The sequence below is a fragment of the Nerophis ophidion genome, linkage group LG08 (assembly GCF_033978795.1).
Source record: "Nerophis ophidion isolate RoL-2023_Sa linkage group LG08, RoL_Noph_v1.0, whole genome shotgun sequence".
NCBI classification, from domain to species: Eukaryota; Metazoa; Chordata; class Actinopteri; order Syngnathiformes; family Syngnathidae; genus Nerophis; species Nerophis ophidion.
In genome coordinates, this window is record NC_084618.1 from 77,099,397 (window position 1) to 77,116,832 (window position 17,436).

General features: G+C 41.2%; 1 protein-coding gene across 4 annotated transcripts in view; it reads right to left on the reverse strand.

Annotated features, from left to right (window-relative positions):
• The window catches only part of LOC133558400 (zinc finger MIZ domain-containing protein 1-like), a 322,168-nt gene extending 315,182 nt beyond the window's left edge, over positions 1-6,986 (reverse strand). For all 4 annotated transcript variants that reach the window (XM_061909765.1, XM_061909764.1, XM_061909763.1 and 1 more), the window contains exon 1: positions 6,830-6,986. The gene's annotated coding sequence lies outside the window, so the exon portion shown is untranslated. The remainder of the gene's footprint in view (positions 1-6,829) is intronic.
• Positions 6,987-17,436: the final 10,450 nt, after the last annotated feature.

A 17,436-nucleotide genomic window follows, 5' to 3' on the forward strand; every position in this document is an offset into this window, starting at 1 on the left:
GACTGGGACCGAGAAAGCCAAAATTTCCCCATTAATTTGAGCGAAGATGAAAGATTCGTGGATGAGGATAGTGAGAGTGAAAATAACAATAATAAAATAAAAGTTAAAAAATTTTAAAAAGGCGAGGGCAGTGGGAGCGATTCAGATGTTATTAGACACATTTACTAGGATAGTTCTGGAAAATCCCTTTTCTGCTTATTCTGTTACCAGGGTTTTAGTGAGATTATATGGTACCTGAAAGTCGGAGGGGTGTGGTGACCGCCAGTGTTTCTGAGGGAGGCCACGCAGCTGCAGGAGGACGCAAGCTCCGCTCATAACTACGGTAAGAGCCGACTTATTACCACAATTTTCTCACACAAACCTGCCGGTTGACATGTGGTCGGGAACCATGTTCACTTGACAACTCTCTTCCATAGTTAAGCTTCACCTTTGGGAATTTTAAACAAGGAAACATTGTTTGTGTTGCTAAAGGCAGCTGCAATACGCCGCTTCTCACCTACATCTTTCTTCTTTGACGTCTCCATTATTATTTGAACAAATTACAAACAATTCAGCAACACAGATGTCCAGAATACTATGTAATTATGCGATTGAAGCAGACTACTTATAGCTTGGATCGGGCTGGAAAAAAATGTCCGCTACAACTGGTGACATCAAACGCACGCGTCATCATACCGCGACGTTTTCAACAGGACACTTTGCGGGAAATTTAAAATTGCAATTTAGTAAACTAAAAAGGCCGTATTGGCATGTGTTGCAATGTTAATATTTCATCATTGATATATAAACTATCAGACTGTGTGGTCGGTAGTAGTGGCTTTCAGTAGGCCTTTAAAATATTATTATATTATAAAATATTATAAAATATTCAAATATTATAAATGAAATATTAACATTGCAACACATGCCAATACGGCCTTTTTAGTTTACTAAATTGCTATTTTAAATTTCCGGGAGTTTCTTCTTGAAAACGTCGCGTAATGATGACGTGTAGCCTTGACATCACGGGCTGTTAGGAAATATAAGCGCTGCACACACACACAGCTAAAAGTCGTCTGCTTTAACCTCATAATTACACAGCATTTTGGACATCTATGTTGCTGAATCCTTTGCAATTTTTTCAATTAATATTGGAGAAGTCAAAGTAGAACAATGGAGTTGGGAAGCTTTAGCCTTTAGCCACACAAACACACGGTGATTCATTGTTTAAAATTCACGGAGGTGAAACTTTACTATGGATCACAACGAACATGGATCCCGACCGAATGTCAACCAGCAGGTTTCGGTGAGAAAATTGTGGTAAAAAGTCGCTTCTTACCGGAGATCAGCTGAGCTTGTGCCGCCCATAAAACTGCCGTCGACTTCCCTGAGACACTGCGCGTCAACACACCCGTGGACACACACCTCCGACTATCAGGTACTGTTAAAACTCACTAAAACACTAGCAACACATTAGAAAGGTAAGGGATTTCCCAGAATTATCCTAGTAAATGTGTCTAAAAACATCAGAATCCGTCCCAGCGCAATCGTGTTTTTTTTTTAACTTTTTTTTTTTTTTCCTAGTCCGTCGCTATCAATATCCTCAAACACAAATCTTTCATCCTCGCTCAAATTAATGGGGATATTGTCGTTTTCTCGGTCCGAATAGCTGCTTTTGTTGGAGGCTCCCATTAAAATCAATGTGAATATGTGAGGAGCCATCAAACATGTGACGTCATCGTCTGCGATTCCGGTAGAGGCAGGGCTTTTCTTTTAGCAAGCAAAAGTTGCGAACTTTATCGTGGATGTTCTCTACTAAATCCTTTCAGCAAAAATATGGCAATATCGCGAAATGATCAAGTATGACACATAAAATGGACCTGCTATCCCCGTTTAAATAAGAAAATCTCATTTCAGTAGGCCTTTAAAGGCCTACTGAAAGCCACTACTACCCACCACGCAGTCTGATAGTTTATATATCAATGATGAAATATTAACATTGCAACACATGCCAATACGGCCTTTTTAGTTTACTAAATTACAATTTTAAATTTCCAGGGAGTTTTGTCTTGAAAACGTCGTGTAATGATGACGTGTACGCAAGACGTCACGCGTTTTTAGAAAGTATGAGCGCTGCACACACACACAGCTAAAAGTCGTCTGCTTTAACCTCATAATTACACAGCATTTTGGACATCTATGTTGCTGAATCCTTTGCAATTTTTTCAATTAATACTGGAGAAGTCAAAGTAGAAAGATGGAGTTGGGAAGCTAAAACCTTTAGCCACACAAACACACGGTGATTCATTGTTTAAAATTCACGGAGGTGAAACTTTACTATGGATCACAACGAACATGGATCCCGACCGAATGTCAACCAGCAGGTTTCGGTGAGAAAATTGTGGTAAAAAGTCGCTTCTTACCGGAGATCAGCTGAGCTTGTGCCGCCCATAAAACTGCCGTCGACTTCCCTGAGACACTGCGCGTCAACACACCCGTGGACACACACCTCCGACTATCAGGTACTGTTAAAACTCACTAAAACACTAGCAACACATTAGAAAGGTAAGGGATTTCCCAGAATTATCCTAGTAAATGTGTCTAAAAACATCAGAATCCGTCCCAGCGCAATTGTGTTTTTTTTTTAACTTTTTTTTTTTTTTTTCCTAGTCCGTCGCTATCAATATCCTCAAACACGAATCTTTCATCCTCGCTCAAATTAATGGGGATATTGTCGTTTTCTCGGTCCGAATAGCTGCTTTTGTTGGAGGCTCCCATTAAAATCAATGTGAATATGTGAGGAGCCATCAAACATGTGACGTCATCGTCTGCGATTCCGGTAGAGGCAGGGCTTTTCTCCAGTTGCGAACTTTATCGTGGATGTTCTCTACTAAATCCTTTCAGCAAAAATATGGCAATATCGCGAAATTATCAAGTATGACACATAAAATGGACCTGCTATCCCCGTTTAAATAAGAAAATCTCATTTCAGTAGGCCTTTGAAGGCCTACTGAAAGCCACTACTACCCACCACGCAGTCTGATAGTTTATATATCAATAATGAAATACTAACATTGCAACACATGCCAATACGGCCTTTTTAGTTTACTAAATTACAATTTTAAATTCCCAGGGAGTTTTGTCTTGAAAACGTCGTGTAATGATGATGTGTACGCAAGACGTCACGCGTTTTTAGAAAGTATGAGCGCTGCACACACACACAGCTAAAAGTCGTCTGCTTTAACCGCATAATTATACAGTATTTTGTAGATCTGTGTTGCTGAATCTTTTGCAATTTGTTCAATTAATATTGGAGAAGTCAAAGTAGAAAGATGAAGTTGGGAAGCTTTAGTCTTTAGCCACACAAACACACGGTGATTCCTTGTTTAAAATTCCCGGAGGTGAAAATTTACTATGGATCAGAGCGCGGTCAAGAGAACATGAATCCAGACCAAATGTCAACCAGCAGGTTTCGGTGAGAAAATTGTGGTTAAAAAGTCGCTTCTTACCGGACGGAGAAAAGCTGAGCTTGTGCCGTCCATGAAGCTGCCGTCGACTTCCCTGAGAAATTGGCGTCAACACAGTGAAGTGAAGTGAAGTATATTTGTATAGCGCTTTTCTCAAGTGACTCAAAGCGCTTTACATAGTGAAACCCAATATCTAAGTTACATTTAAACCAGTGTGGGTGGCACTGGGAGCAGGTGGGTAAAGTGTCTTGCCCAAGGACACAACGGCAGTAACTAGGGTGGCACAAGCGGGAATCGAACCTGCAACCCTCAAGTTGCTGACACGGCCACTCTACCAACCGAGCTATGCCGCCCAGGTACTGTTAAACTCACTAAAACACTAGCAACACAATAGAAAGATAAGGGATTTCCCAGAATTATCCTAGTAAATGTGTTTAAAAGCATCGGAATCCGTCCCAGCGCAATTGTGTTTTTTTTTTAACTTTTTTTTTTTTTTTCCTAGTCCGTCGCTATCAATATCCTCAAACACGAATCTTTCATCCTCGCTCAAATTAATGGGGATATTGTCGTTTTCTCGGTCCGAATAGCTGCTTTTGTTGGAGGCTCCCATTAAAAACAATGTGAATATGTGAGGAGCCATCAAACATGTGACGTCATCGTCTGCGATTCCGGTAGAGGCAGGGCTTTTCTTTTAGCAAGCAAAAGTTGCGAACTTTATCGTGGATGTTCTCTACTAAATCCTTTCAGCAAAAATATGGCAATATCGCGAAATTATCAAGTATGACACATAAAATGGACCTGCTATCCCCGTTTAAATAAGAAAATCTCATTTCAGTAGGCCTTTAAAGGCCTACTGAAACCCACTACTACCGACCACGCAGTCTGATAGTTTATATATCAAAAATGAAATATTAACATTGCAACACATGCCAATACGGTCTTTTTAGTTTACGAAATTACAATTTTAAAATTCCAGGGAGTTTTGTCTTGAAAACGTCGTGTAATGATGATGTGTACGCAAGACATCACGCGTTTTTAGAAAGTATGAGCGCTGCACACACACACAGCTAAAAGTCGTCTGCTTTAACCGCATAATTATACAGTATTTTGTAGATCTGTGTTGCTGAATCTTTTGCAATTTGTTCAATTAATATTGGAGAAGTCAAAGTAGAAAGATGAAGTTGGGAAGCTTTAGTCTTTAGCCACACAAACACACGGTGATTCCTTGTTTAAAATTCCCGGAGGTGAAAATTTACTATGGATCAGAGCGCGGTCAAGAGAACATGAATCCAGACCAAATGTCAACCAGCAGGTTTCGGTGAGAAAATTGTGGTTAAAAAGTCGCTTCTTACCGGACGGAGAAAAGCTGAGCTTGTGCCGTCCATGAAGCTGCCGTCGACTTCCCTGAGAAATTGGCGTCAACACAGTGAAGTGAAGTGAAGTATATTTGTATAGCGCTTTTCTCAAGTGACTCAAAGCGCTTTACATAGTGACACCCAATATCTAAGTTACATTTAAACCAGTGTGGGTGGCACTGGGAGCAGGTGGGTAAAGTGTCTTGCCCAAGGACACAACGGCAGTAACTAGGGTGGCACAAGCGGGAATCGAACCTGCAACCCTCAAGTTGCTGACACGGCCACTCTACCAACCGAGCTATGCCGCCCAGGTACTGTTAAACTCACTAAAACACTAGCAACACAATAGAAAGATAAGGGATTTCCCAGAATTATCCTAGTAAATGTGTTTAAAAGCATCGGAATCCGTCCCAGCGCAATTGTGTTTTTTTTTTAACTTTTTTTTTTTTTTTCCTAGTCCGTCGCTATCAATATCCTCAAACACGAATCTTTCATCCTCGCTCAAATTAATGGGGATATTGTCGTTTTCTCGGTCCGAATAGCTGCTTTTGTTGGAGGCTCCCATTAAAATCAATGTGAATATGTGAGGAGCCATCAAACATGTGACGTCATCGTCTGCTACTTCCGGTAGAGGCAGGGCTTTTCTTTTAGCAAGCAAAAGTTGCGAACTTTATCGTGGATGTTCTCTACTAAATCCTATCAGCAAAAATACGGCAATATCGCGAAATGATCAAGTATGACACATAGAATGGACCTGCTATCCCCGTTTAAATAAGAAAATCTCATTTCAGTAGGCCTTTAAAGACGCGCTTAAAACATTGTACGGTTACCACAGTTTGACCCCAGGACGGACTTTTCCCATCATTTCCTAAAGTGTTTTCTTACGGCGCTAAGCAAGCAGAATGTTAATGAACAGTCCCCCCGACCAGACGGGGCACACGTGCTGCGTTGCAGATCTGCTCGTCAATGTGCCTTTTGTTGGGACTTGCGGGTGTTTCCACATCCAACACTCCAATAGAAGGTCGACCCCGACGGGGTCCGCTCCCGTCGTCCACTCAGGAGAACCACAACCTCGGGGGGGCCCTCCCAAGAAGGCTTGAGGGAGGGGGGGGGTACCCCCTTTTCTGTGTGACACCATCCTCTCATGTATTATCATAATGACGCCGCTGCAAGTTGAACTGTGTAATGAAAGCGGGTCTGGATGGAGGAGGGGGTCCAGGTGCAGATATCAGAAGGGGCGGCAACCACTGGGTGACATGACACATGTGTAAACAAGCATTGTATACATCACCAACCCCTCTTATCACAACAGGCTGTGGGTGCAGCATCATAACAAATCTCTGCAGATGTTTGTAACCTGCAGAAAAAGGGACTTGAAAGCAGTTCCAGTTGCACACACCTTTTGTAGCTTCAGCATGCTTGACACATGCTCAGCTCTGCACCACCTTATTGACACAGCAATAACACTAAGAAATCACCTTATAATGCATCAGCAGAACTAATGCATGTGACGCCAAGTTGTGATATAAATATTAATATAAAAAATATTGTGCAAATATTGATGTTTTTTGTTATTTTTTTCCCCCGGTGCATTATTGCAGCAGACATGCATCACAATTCAAAAAAGAAACAATATGGAAGATGTGCTTTGTGGAGGTTAAAAGGGTGCCCGGGAGATGATGCACGCGCGGCGGCGTGATTCATTCTCCACGCCGGATGCAAGCCCGGAGCTCAAACGCCACAGTACCCGAAAAAATGCCCTCCTCCCCGGGGCAGCGAGTAGCTCAGACCCCGCTGGTAAGCGAGCGTAATTTTTTTTTTTTTTTTTTTTTTAAACACCTCCAGCTCAGAACCGTTTCTTGCCGGTTCTGAGCGGTCACTCCGTCTATTGTTGGAGGTCGGAAACAATCCGAGCCCAAGTCTGGAGGACAAAACAAGACAAAAAAAAAAAAAAAACCTCACCGAGACCAGCCAGCGTCTCCGCCGCCTCGATGGTCGCGACCGACGGTTAAGTTCGCGGCTACTCACCGGCTTGGGGGGGGGAGAAGCGGAGAAAGTCCTCGCGAATTGTCGCCTCTTGTTGTTTTTAAATATGGTTCCCCCGCGAACGGCTCAACGTCAACGAGCGAGTATAGTGGATAGACTCCGGCGGAGCGCAGTAAGTTGAAGTGTCAAATTACATCGGCTATTCTATTACAGACTGGGACTCTAGCGCCGCGGCTGCACGGAAAACCTGGCCCGGCTCAGGGAGCTCCTGGAGCGGGTAGGCAACCCGGAGTGGAGCCGGACTGGCTCCTGGAGCCCCTTTCTTTATGGCAGTGGTTCTCAAATGGGGATACGCGTACCTCTGGGGATACTTAAACGCACGGGTGTCAAACTCTGGCCCGCGGGACAAATTTGGCTCGCCATGTCAATCAATCAATCAATCAATCAATGTTTATTTATATAGCCCCAAATCACAAACGTCTCAAAGGACTGCACAAATCCTCGGAAGAACCCACAAAAGGGCAAGGAAAACTCACACCCAGTGGGCAGGGAGAATTCACATCCAGTGGGACGCCAGTGACAATGCTGACTATGAGAAACCTTGGAGAGGACCTCAGATGTGGGCAACCCCCCCCTCTAGGGGACCGAAAGCAATGGATGTGGAGCGGGTCTAACATGATACTGTGAAAGTTCAATCCATAGTGGCTCCAACACAGCCGCGAGAGTTCAGTTCAAAGCGGATCCAAGACAGCAGCGAGAGTCCCGTCCACAGGAAACCATCTCAAGCGGAGGCGGATCAGCAGCGTAGAGATGTCCCCAACCGATACAGGCGAGCGGTCCATCCTGGGTCCCGACGAGCGGTCCATCCTGGGTCCCAACTCTGGACAGCCAGTACTTCATCCATGGTCATCGGACCGGACCCCCTCCATAAGGGAGGGGGGGGGGGGGACAGAGGAGAAAAAGAAAAGAAGCGGCAGATCAACTGGTCTAAAAAGGAGGTCTATTTATCAGTCAATCAATCAATGTTTATTTATATAACCCCAAATCACAAATGTCTCAAAGGACTGCACAAATCCTCGGAAGAACCCACAAAAGGGCAAGGAAAACTCACACCCAGTGGGCAGGGAGAATTCACATCCAGTGGGACGCCAGTGACAATGCTGACTATGAGAAACCTTGGAGAGGACCTCAGATGTGGGCAACCCCCACCCCTAGGGGACCGAAAGCAATGGATGTCGAGCGGGTCTAACATGATACTGTGAAAGTTCAATCCATAGTGGCTCCAACACAAACGCGAGAGTTCAGTTCAAAGCGGATCCAAGACAGCAGCGAGAGTCCCGTCCACAGGAAACCATCTCAAGCGGAGGCGGATCGGCATCGTAGAGATGTCCCCAACCGATACACAGGCGAGCGGTCCATCCTGGGTCCCGACGAGCGGTCCATCTTGGGTCTCGACTCTGGACAGCCAGTACTTCATCCATGGTCATCGGACCGGACCCCCTCCACAAGGGAGGGGGGGACATAGGGGAAAGAAAAGAAGCGGCAGATCAACTGGTCTAAAAAGGAGGTCTATTTAAAGGCTAGAGTATACAGATGAGTTTTAAGGTGAGACATAAATGCTTCTACTGAGGTAGCATCTCGAACTGTTACCGGGAGGGCATTCCAGAGTACTGGAGCCCGAACGGAAAACGCTCTATAGCCCGCAGACTTTTTTTGGGCTTTGGGAATCACTAATAAGCCGGAGTCTTTTGAACGCAGATTTCTTGCCGGGACATATGGTACAATAGAATCGGCAAGATAGGATGGAGCTAGACCGTGTAGTATTTTATACGTAAGTAGTAAAACCTTAAAGTCACATCTTAAGTGCACAGGAAGCCAGTGCAGGTGAGCCAGTACAGGTATATATGTATGTATATATGTATATAAAGGTATATACAGTATAGGTATATATGTATGTATATATGTATATAAAGGTATATACAGTACAGGTATATATGTATGTATATATGTATATAAAGGTATATACAGTACAGGTATATATGTATGTATATATGTATATAAAGGTATATACAGTACAGGCGTAATGTGATCAAACTTTCTTGTTCTTGTCAAAAGTCTAGCAGCCGCATTTTGTACCAACTGTAATCTTTTAATGCTAGACATGGGGAGACCCGAAAATAATACGTTACAGTAATCGAGACGAGACGTAACAAACGCATGGATAATGATCTCAGCGTCTTTAGTGGACAGAATGGAGCGAATTTTAGCGATATTACGGAGACGAAAGAAGGCAATATCAAATTAACATTAGAGCTGGCCTGCCGGTATTATACAGAGTCGGTGCCGCTGTAACACCGCATTCACCGCTAATATTCATACTTGCCAACCCTCCCGATTTTCCCGGGAGACTTCCGAAGTTCAGTGCCCCTCCCGAAAATCTCCCTGGGACAACCATTCTCCCGAATATCTCCCGATTTCCACCCGGACAACAATATTGGGGGCCGTGCCTTAAAGGCACTGCCTTTAACGTTCTTTAAAACCTGTCTTCACGTCCGCTTATCCTCCATACAAACAGCTTCATAATGTAAGCGGCTTATACACACTCATAAGTGAATGCAACACATACTTGGTCAACAGCCATACAGGTGACACTTGAGGGTGGTCGTATAAACTACTTTAACACTGTTACAAATATGTGCCACACTGTGAACCCACACCAAACAAGGATGACAAACACATTTCGCGTATAAACAACTTTAACGCTGTTACAAATATGTGCCACACTGTGAACCCACACCAAACAAGGATGACAAACACATTTCGCGTATAAACAACTTTAACACTGTTACAAATATGTGCCACACTGTGAACCCACACCAAACAAGAATGACAAACACATTTCGGGAGAACATCCGTACCGTAACACAACAGAACAAATACCCAGAACCCTTGCAGCACTAACTCTTCCGGGACACTACAATACACGCTACCACCTACAAGGTTAATTTGTTCAACTTTGGCCCGCGGCTTTCTTTCTTTGACACCCCTGCTTGAAGGTATGCCAAAAGGTACGTGAAATTTTTCTTTTAAATATTCTAAAAATAGCAAGAATTCAAAAATCCTTTATAAATATATTTATTGAATAATACTTCAACAAAATATGAATGTAAGTTCATAAACTGTGAGAAAAAATGCAACAATGCAATATTCAGTGTTGACAGCGAGATTTTTTTGTGGAGATGTTCCATAAATATTGATGTTAAAGATTTATTTTTTTGGTGAAGAAATGTTTAGAATTAAGTTGAAGAATCCAGATGGATCTCTATTACAATCCCCAAAGAGGGCACTTTAAGTTGATGATTACTTCTATGTGTAGAAATCTTTATTTATAATTGAATCACTTGTTTATTTTTCAACACGTTTTTTGTTATTTTTATACCTTTTTGTCCAAATAGTTCAAGAAAGATCGCTTCAAATGAGCAATATTTTGCACTGTTTTACACTTTATTAAATCAGAAACTGATGACATAGTGCTGTATTTTACTTCTTTATCTCTTTTTTTCAACCAAAAAAGCTTTGCTCTGATTAGGGGGTACTTGAATTAAAAAAAATGTTCACAGGGGGTACATCACTGAAAAAAGGTTGAGAACCATTCTTTATGGTATACTTTTTTTGTTGTTGTTTTATATATTTATATTTATTTTCTATTTTACAGATTTTGTACTGTACATACCATATTTCCTCGAATTGCCGCCAGGGCGCTAATTAATTTAAAACCTCTTCTCACTCCTGCGCTTACCAAAGGCATGCAGTAAAAATTTGAGTGTGATGTAAGCTTGGACCTTAAATCCTACTCAATAGCTCTTAATCTTCTTCCCTTTATGTGATTTGAAATTACCGGTATTGAAATCAGCCTCCTCCATTTTGAAAATGATGACAGGGGAAGTGTCACTCCTGACGTCACGAGTTTGACCAGGCGGTAAAAGTAAGCATGCGCTAATTATTTCAAAACCTCTTCTCACTCTGGCACTTACCAAAGGCATGCAGTAAAAATTTGAGTGTGATGTAAGCTTGGACCTTAAATCCTACTCAATAGCTCTTAATCTTCTTCCCTTTATGTGATTTGAAATTACCGGTATTGAAATCAGCCTCCTCCATTTTGAAAATGATGACAGGGGAAGTGTCACTCGTGACATCACGAGTTTGACCAGGCGGTAATACTAAGCATGCGCATACCATATGCCCTGCGGCAATTCAAGGAAATACGGTAGTAAGGACCAGATGAGTCGCCCGCTGGCCTGTTCTAAAAATAGCTCAAATAGCAGCACTTACCAGTGAGCTGCCTCTATTTTTTAAATTGTATTTATTTACTAGCAAGCTGGTCTCGCTTTGCTTGACATTTTTAATTCTAAGAGAAACAAAACTTAAATAGAATTTGTAAATCCAATTAAATATTTGAAAGACTTAGTTTTCACTTGTTTACATAAATTCCTTATTTTTTTTACTTTGCTTCTTATAACTTTCAGAAAGACAATTTTGGAGTAAAAAAAAACAACCTTAAAAATGATTTTAGGATTTTTAAACACATATACCTTTTTATCTTTTAAATTATTTCCTCTTCTTTCCTGACAATTTAAATCAATGTTCAAGTATTGATTTATTTTTTATTGTAAAATATAATAAATACATTTTAATTTAATTCTTCATTTTAGCTTCTGTTTTTTCGACGAAGAACATTTGTGAAATTTTTCTTCAAACTTATTATGATCAAAATAAAATAAAAATATTCTGGCAAATCTAGAAAATCTGTAGAATCAAATTTAAAATCTTATTTCAAAGTGGATTTTAACCTAAAACATGTCATCAAAATTCTAAAATTAATCTTGATCAGGAAAAATTACTAATGATCTTCCATAAATTGTTTTTTTAATTTTTTCAAAAAGATTCGAATTAGCTAGTTTTTGTCTTCATTTTTTTTATTCGGTTGACATTTGAATTTTAAAGAGTTGAAATTGAAGATGAACTATGTTTCAAAATAAAATTTAATTTTTTTTTCGTGTTTTCTCCCCTTTTAAACCGTTCAATTAAGTGTTTTTTTCATCGTTTATGCTCTACAAAAAACCTTCCGTAAAAGGACAAAAAAATGTACGACGGAATGACGGACAGAAATACCCTTTTTTTTAAAATATATATATAGATTTATTTATTCAAGGTAAAGTGAGCAAATTGGCTATTTCTGGCAATTTATTTAAGTGTGTATCAAACTGGTAGCCCTTTGCATTAATCAGTACCCAAGAAGTAGCTCTTGGTTTCAAAAAGGTTGGTGACCCCTGGTGTAGTAGCTAGCTAGCTAATTTAGTTTAGATTAGAATAGATCAATCAATCATACATACATCCATTTTCTACAGCTTGTCCCTTTCAATCAAAGTATATCTATATAGCCCTAAATCGCAAGTGTCTCAAAGGTCTGCACAAGCCACAACGACATCCTCGGCTCCGATCCCACATCGGGGCAAGGAAAAACTCAACCCAATGGGATACTGTGAGAAACCTTGGAGGGGACTGCAGATGTAGGGACCCCACCCTGGGCGACCGGTGCAATGGAGGTCGAGTGGATCTAACATAATAGTGTGAGAGTCCAGTCCATAGTGGATCTAACATAATAGTGTGAGAGTCCAGTCCATAGTGGATCTAACATAATATTGTGAGAGTCCAGTCCATAGTGGATCTAACATGATAGTGTGAGAGTCCAGTCCATAGTGGATCTAACATAATAATGTGAGAGTCCAGTCCATAGTGGATCTAACATAATAGTGTGAGAGTCCAGTCCATAATGGGTCCAACATAATATTTGAGCGTCCAGTCCATAGTGGATCTAACATTATAGTGTGAGAGTCCAGTCCATAGTGGATCCAACATAATAGTTGAGAGTCCAGTCCATAGTGGATCTAACATAATAGTTGAGAGTCCAGTCCACAGTGGATCTAACATAATAGTGTGAGAGTCCAGTCCATAGTGGATCTAACATAATATTGTGAGAGTACAGTCCATAGTGGATCTAACATAATAGTGTGACAGTCCAGTCCATAGTGGATCTAACATAATAGTGTGAGAGTCCAGTCCATAATGGATCTAACATAATATTGTGAGAGTCCAGTCCATAGTGGATCTAACATAATAGTGTGAGAGTCGAGTCCATCGTGGATCTAACATAATAGTTGAGAGTCCAGTCCACAGTGGATCTAACATTATAGTGTGAGAGTCCAGTCCATAGTGGATCTAACATAATAGTGTGAGAGTCCAGTCCTTAGTAGATCTAACATAATAGTGTGAGAGTCCAGTCCTTAGTGGATCTAACATAATAGTTGAGAGTCCAGTCCATAGTGGATCTAACATAATAGTGTGAGAGTCCAGTCCATAGTGGATCTAACATAATATTGTGAGAGTCCAGTCCATAGTGGATCTAACATAATAGTGTGAGAGTCCAGTCCTTAGTAGATCTAACATAATAGTGTGAGAGTCCAGTCCATAGTGGATCTAACATAATATTGTGAGAGTCCAGTCCTTAGTAGATCTAACATAATAGTGTGAGAGTCCAGTCCATAGTGGATCTAACATAATAGTGTGAGAGTCCAGTCCATAGTAGGTCCAACATAATAGTTGAGCGTCCAGTCCATAGTGGATCTAACATAATAGTGTGAGAGTCCAGTCCATAGTGGATCTAACATAATAGTTGAGAGTCCAGTCCATAGTGGATCTAAAACAATAGTGTGAGAGTCCAGTCCTTAGTAGATCTAACATAATAGTGTGAGAGTCCAGTCCATAGTGGATCTAACATAATAATGTGAGAGTCCAGTCCATAGTGGATCTAACATAATAGTGTGAGAGTCCAGTCCATAGTGGATCTAACATAATATTGTGAGAGTACAGTCCATAGTGGATCTAACATAATAGTGTGACAGTCCAGTCCATAGTGGATCTAACATAATAGTGTGAGAGTCCAGTCCATAGTGGATCTAACATAATATTGTGAGAGTCCAGTCCATAGTGGATCTAACATAATAGTGTGAGAGTCCAGTCCATAGTGGATCTAACATAATATTGTGAGAGTCCAGTCCTTAGTAGATCTAACATAATAGTGTGAGAGTCCAGTCCATAGTGGATCTAACATAATAGTGTGAGAGTCCAGTCCATAGTAGGTCCAACATAATAGTTGAGCGTCCAGTCCATAGTGGATCTAACATAATAGTGTGAGAGTCCAGTCCATAGTGGATCTAACATAATATTGTGAGAGTCCAGTCCATAGTAGGTCCAACATAATAGTTGAGCGTCCAGTCCATAGTGGATCTAACATAATAGTGTGAGAGTCCAGTCCATAGTGGATCTAACATAATATTGGGAGAGTCCAGTCCATAGTGGATCTAACATAATATTGGGAGAGTCCAGTCCATAGTGGATCTAACATAATAGTGTGAGAGTCCAGTCCATAGTGGATCTAACATAATAGTTGAGAGTCCAGTCCATAGTGGATCAAAAATAATAGTGTGATAGTCCAGTCCATAGTGGATCTAACATAATAGTGTGAGAATCCAGTCCATAGTGGTCCCGGGAGTTGATCATCTTGAGTGGGGACAAGTCAGCAGCGCAGGGACATCCCCATCTGATGCACAGATGATTGGTCCAGCCCGGGTCCGGACTTTGAGCAGCTAGCGAATCATCTGTGGTCACCTAATCTGTGACCCCCCCTCTCCACCAAGGAGAGGGGGGCAGAACAGAAAAGAGACGGCAGATCAACTGATCTAAAAGGCGGGGTACCGGTATATTTAAAGGCTAGAGTATACAAATTAGTTTTAAAATGGGACTTAAATGCTTCTACACTAGGGCATTCCAGAGTACTGGAGCCCAAATAGAAAACGCTCTATAAACCGCAGACTTTTTTGGAATCTGGGAATCACTAATAGGCCGGAGTCCTTTGAACGCAGATTTCTTGCCGGGACGTATGGTACAATACAATCGGCAAGATAGGATGGAGCTAGACCGTGTAGTATTTTATACGTAAGTAGTAAAACCTTAAAGTCACATCTTAAGTGCACAGGAAGCCAGTGCAGGTGAGCCAGTATAGGTATATATGTATGTATATATGTATATAAAGGTATATACAGTACAGGTATATATGTATGTATATATGTATATAAAGGTATATACAGTACAGGTATATATGTATGTATATATGTATATAAAGGTATATACAGTACAGGCGTAATGTGATCAAACTTTCTTGTTCTTGTCAAAAGTCTAGCAGCCGCATTTTGTACCAACTGTAATCTTTTAACGCTAGACATACCGAGGTCCCAAAATAATACGTTACAGAAATCGAGACGAAACGTAACAAACGCGTGAATCATGATCTCAGCGTCGGTGGTGGACAAAATGGAACAAATTTTAGCAATATTACAGAGATGAAAGAAGGCTGTTTTAGCAACACTCTTAATGTGTTACTCAAAGGAGAGAGTTGGGTCGAAGATAACACCCAGATTCTTTACCGAGTAGCCTTGTGTAATTGTTTGGTGATCACATGTCAAGGTGGTATTCTTAAATAGAGGTCGGTGTCTAGCAGGACCGATAATCCACATTTCCGTTTTTTTAGCGTTGAGTTGCAAAAAAGTTAGCAGACATCCATTGTTTAATTTCATTAATACACGCCTCCAGCTGACTAAAATCCGGCGTGTTGGTCAGCTTTAAAGGGGAACATTATCACAATTTCAGAAGTGTTAAAACCATTAAAAATCAGTTCCCAGTGGCTTATTTTATTTTTGGAATTTTTAAAATAAATTTTACCCATCCCGGAATATCGCTAAAAAAAGCTTTAAAGTGCCTGATTTTCGCTATCCGTGAAGCCATTGTCCATGTTCCTGTGACGTCATCCAGTGATGCCAATACGGATAGCACAGCAAGATATAGCGACATTAGCTCGGATTCAGACTCGGATTTCAACGGCTTAAGCGATTCAACAGATCACGCATGTATTGAAACAGATGGTTGGAGTATGGAGGCAGATAGCGAAAATGAAATTGAAGAAGAAACTGAAGCTATTGAGCGAATAGCTATTGACGCTATTCGGCCATGTTTGCCTTAGCATCGCCGGTAAAATGTGTAGACCAACGATCGGAAGTTTCGCATCTTGTGACACTGGATCAACTTAAATCCATCGATTGGTAAGTGTTTGTTTGGCATTAAATGTGGGTGGAGGGAAACACTGGATGTAAATATAGTTTCAAATGTACATACAGCTAGCCTAAATAGCAATATGTTTGGGGAAGAAAAGGTGAGGACTTTAATCCCAGGAACACCAACCCTACCGTTAAGCATGTTGGTGGTAGTATTATACTCTGGGCCTGTTTTGATGCCAATAAAACTGGTGCTTTACATCGATTGGTAAGTGTTTGTTTGGCATTAAATGTGGGTGGAGGGAAACACTGGATGTAAATATAGTTTCAAATGTACATACAGCTAGCCTAAATAGCATGTTAGCATCGATTAGTTGGCAGTCATGCCGCGACCAAATATGTCTGATTCGCTTTACATCGATTGGTAAGTGTTTGTTTGGCATTAAATGTGGGTGGAGGGAAACACTGGATGTAAATATAGTTTCAAATGTACATACAGCTAGCCTAAATAGCAATATGTTTGGGGAAGAAAAGGTGAGGACTTTAATCCCAGGAACACCAATCCTACCGTTAAGCATGTTGGTGGTAATATTATACTCTGGGCCTGTTTTGATGCCAATGAAACTGGTGCTTTACATCGATTGGTAAGTGTTTGTTTGGCATTAAATGTGGGTCGAGGGAAACGCTGGATGTAAATATAGTTTCAAATGTACATACAGCTAGCCTAAATAGCATGTTAGCATCGATTAGCTGGCAGTCATGCCGCAACCAAATATGTCTGATTCGCACATAAGTCAACAACATCAACAAAACTCACCTTTGTGATTTAGTTGACTTTATCGTTGGAAATGCAGGTTATCCATGCATTTCTTTGCCATGTCTGTCTTAGCACCGCCGATAAAATGTGCAGACATTCCGGCACATTCAATGGGGGTCTGGCGGCAGATTTCTTTGACTTTATCGTTGGAAATGCATCTGCTTTGAGTGTCGCAGGATATCCACACAATCCCGCCATCTCTGTAGTAGCATGGCTTTCGTCGGTAAAGTGTGCGGAACAAACGACTGACCATTTCGTCGGCTTTCCCCACACCATCATATTTTGAACCAATTTCGTCCAATTTCTTGCCACTTTCGCATCTTTGGGCCAGTGGTGCAACTTGAATCCCTCCCTGTTAGTGTTGTTACACGTTGTTACACGTAAGTAAATAAAGTAACCTTAACATACTCCGAGGTCAAGTTGTTATGGGAAACGCACTGCATCCTGTCAGTAGGACAGGAGTCAAACCAAGACAAGGCTAGGTCTGACATACCAATACGGGTTTTGATATGCTCTAATAAAATATTATGATCAGGGGTTTTAAACCTATGGCCCGCGAACTGGTTTTATCTGGCCCGCGGGATGAGTTTGCCAAGTATAAAAATTTACCTGAAATTTTTGAATGAATGAAACAGCTGTTCTAAAGGTGTCCACTGGATGTCGCA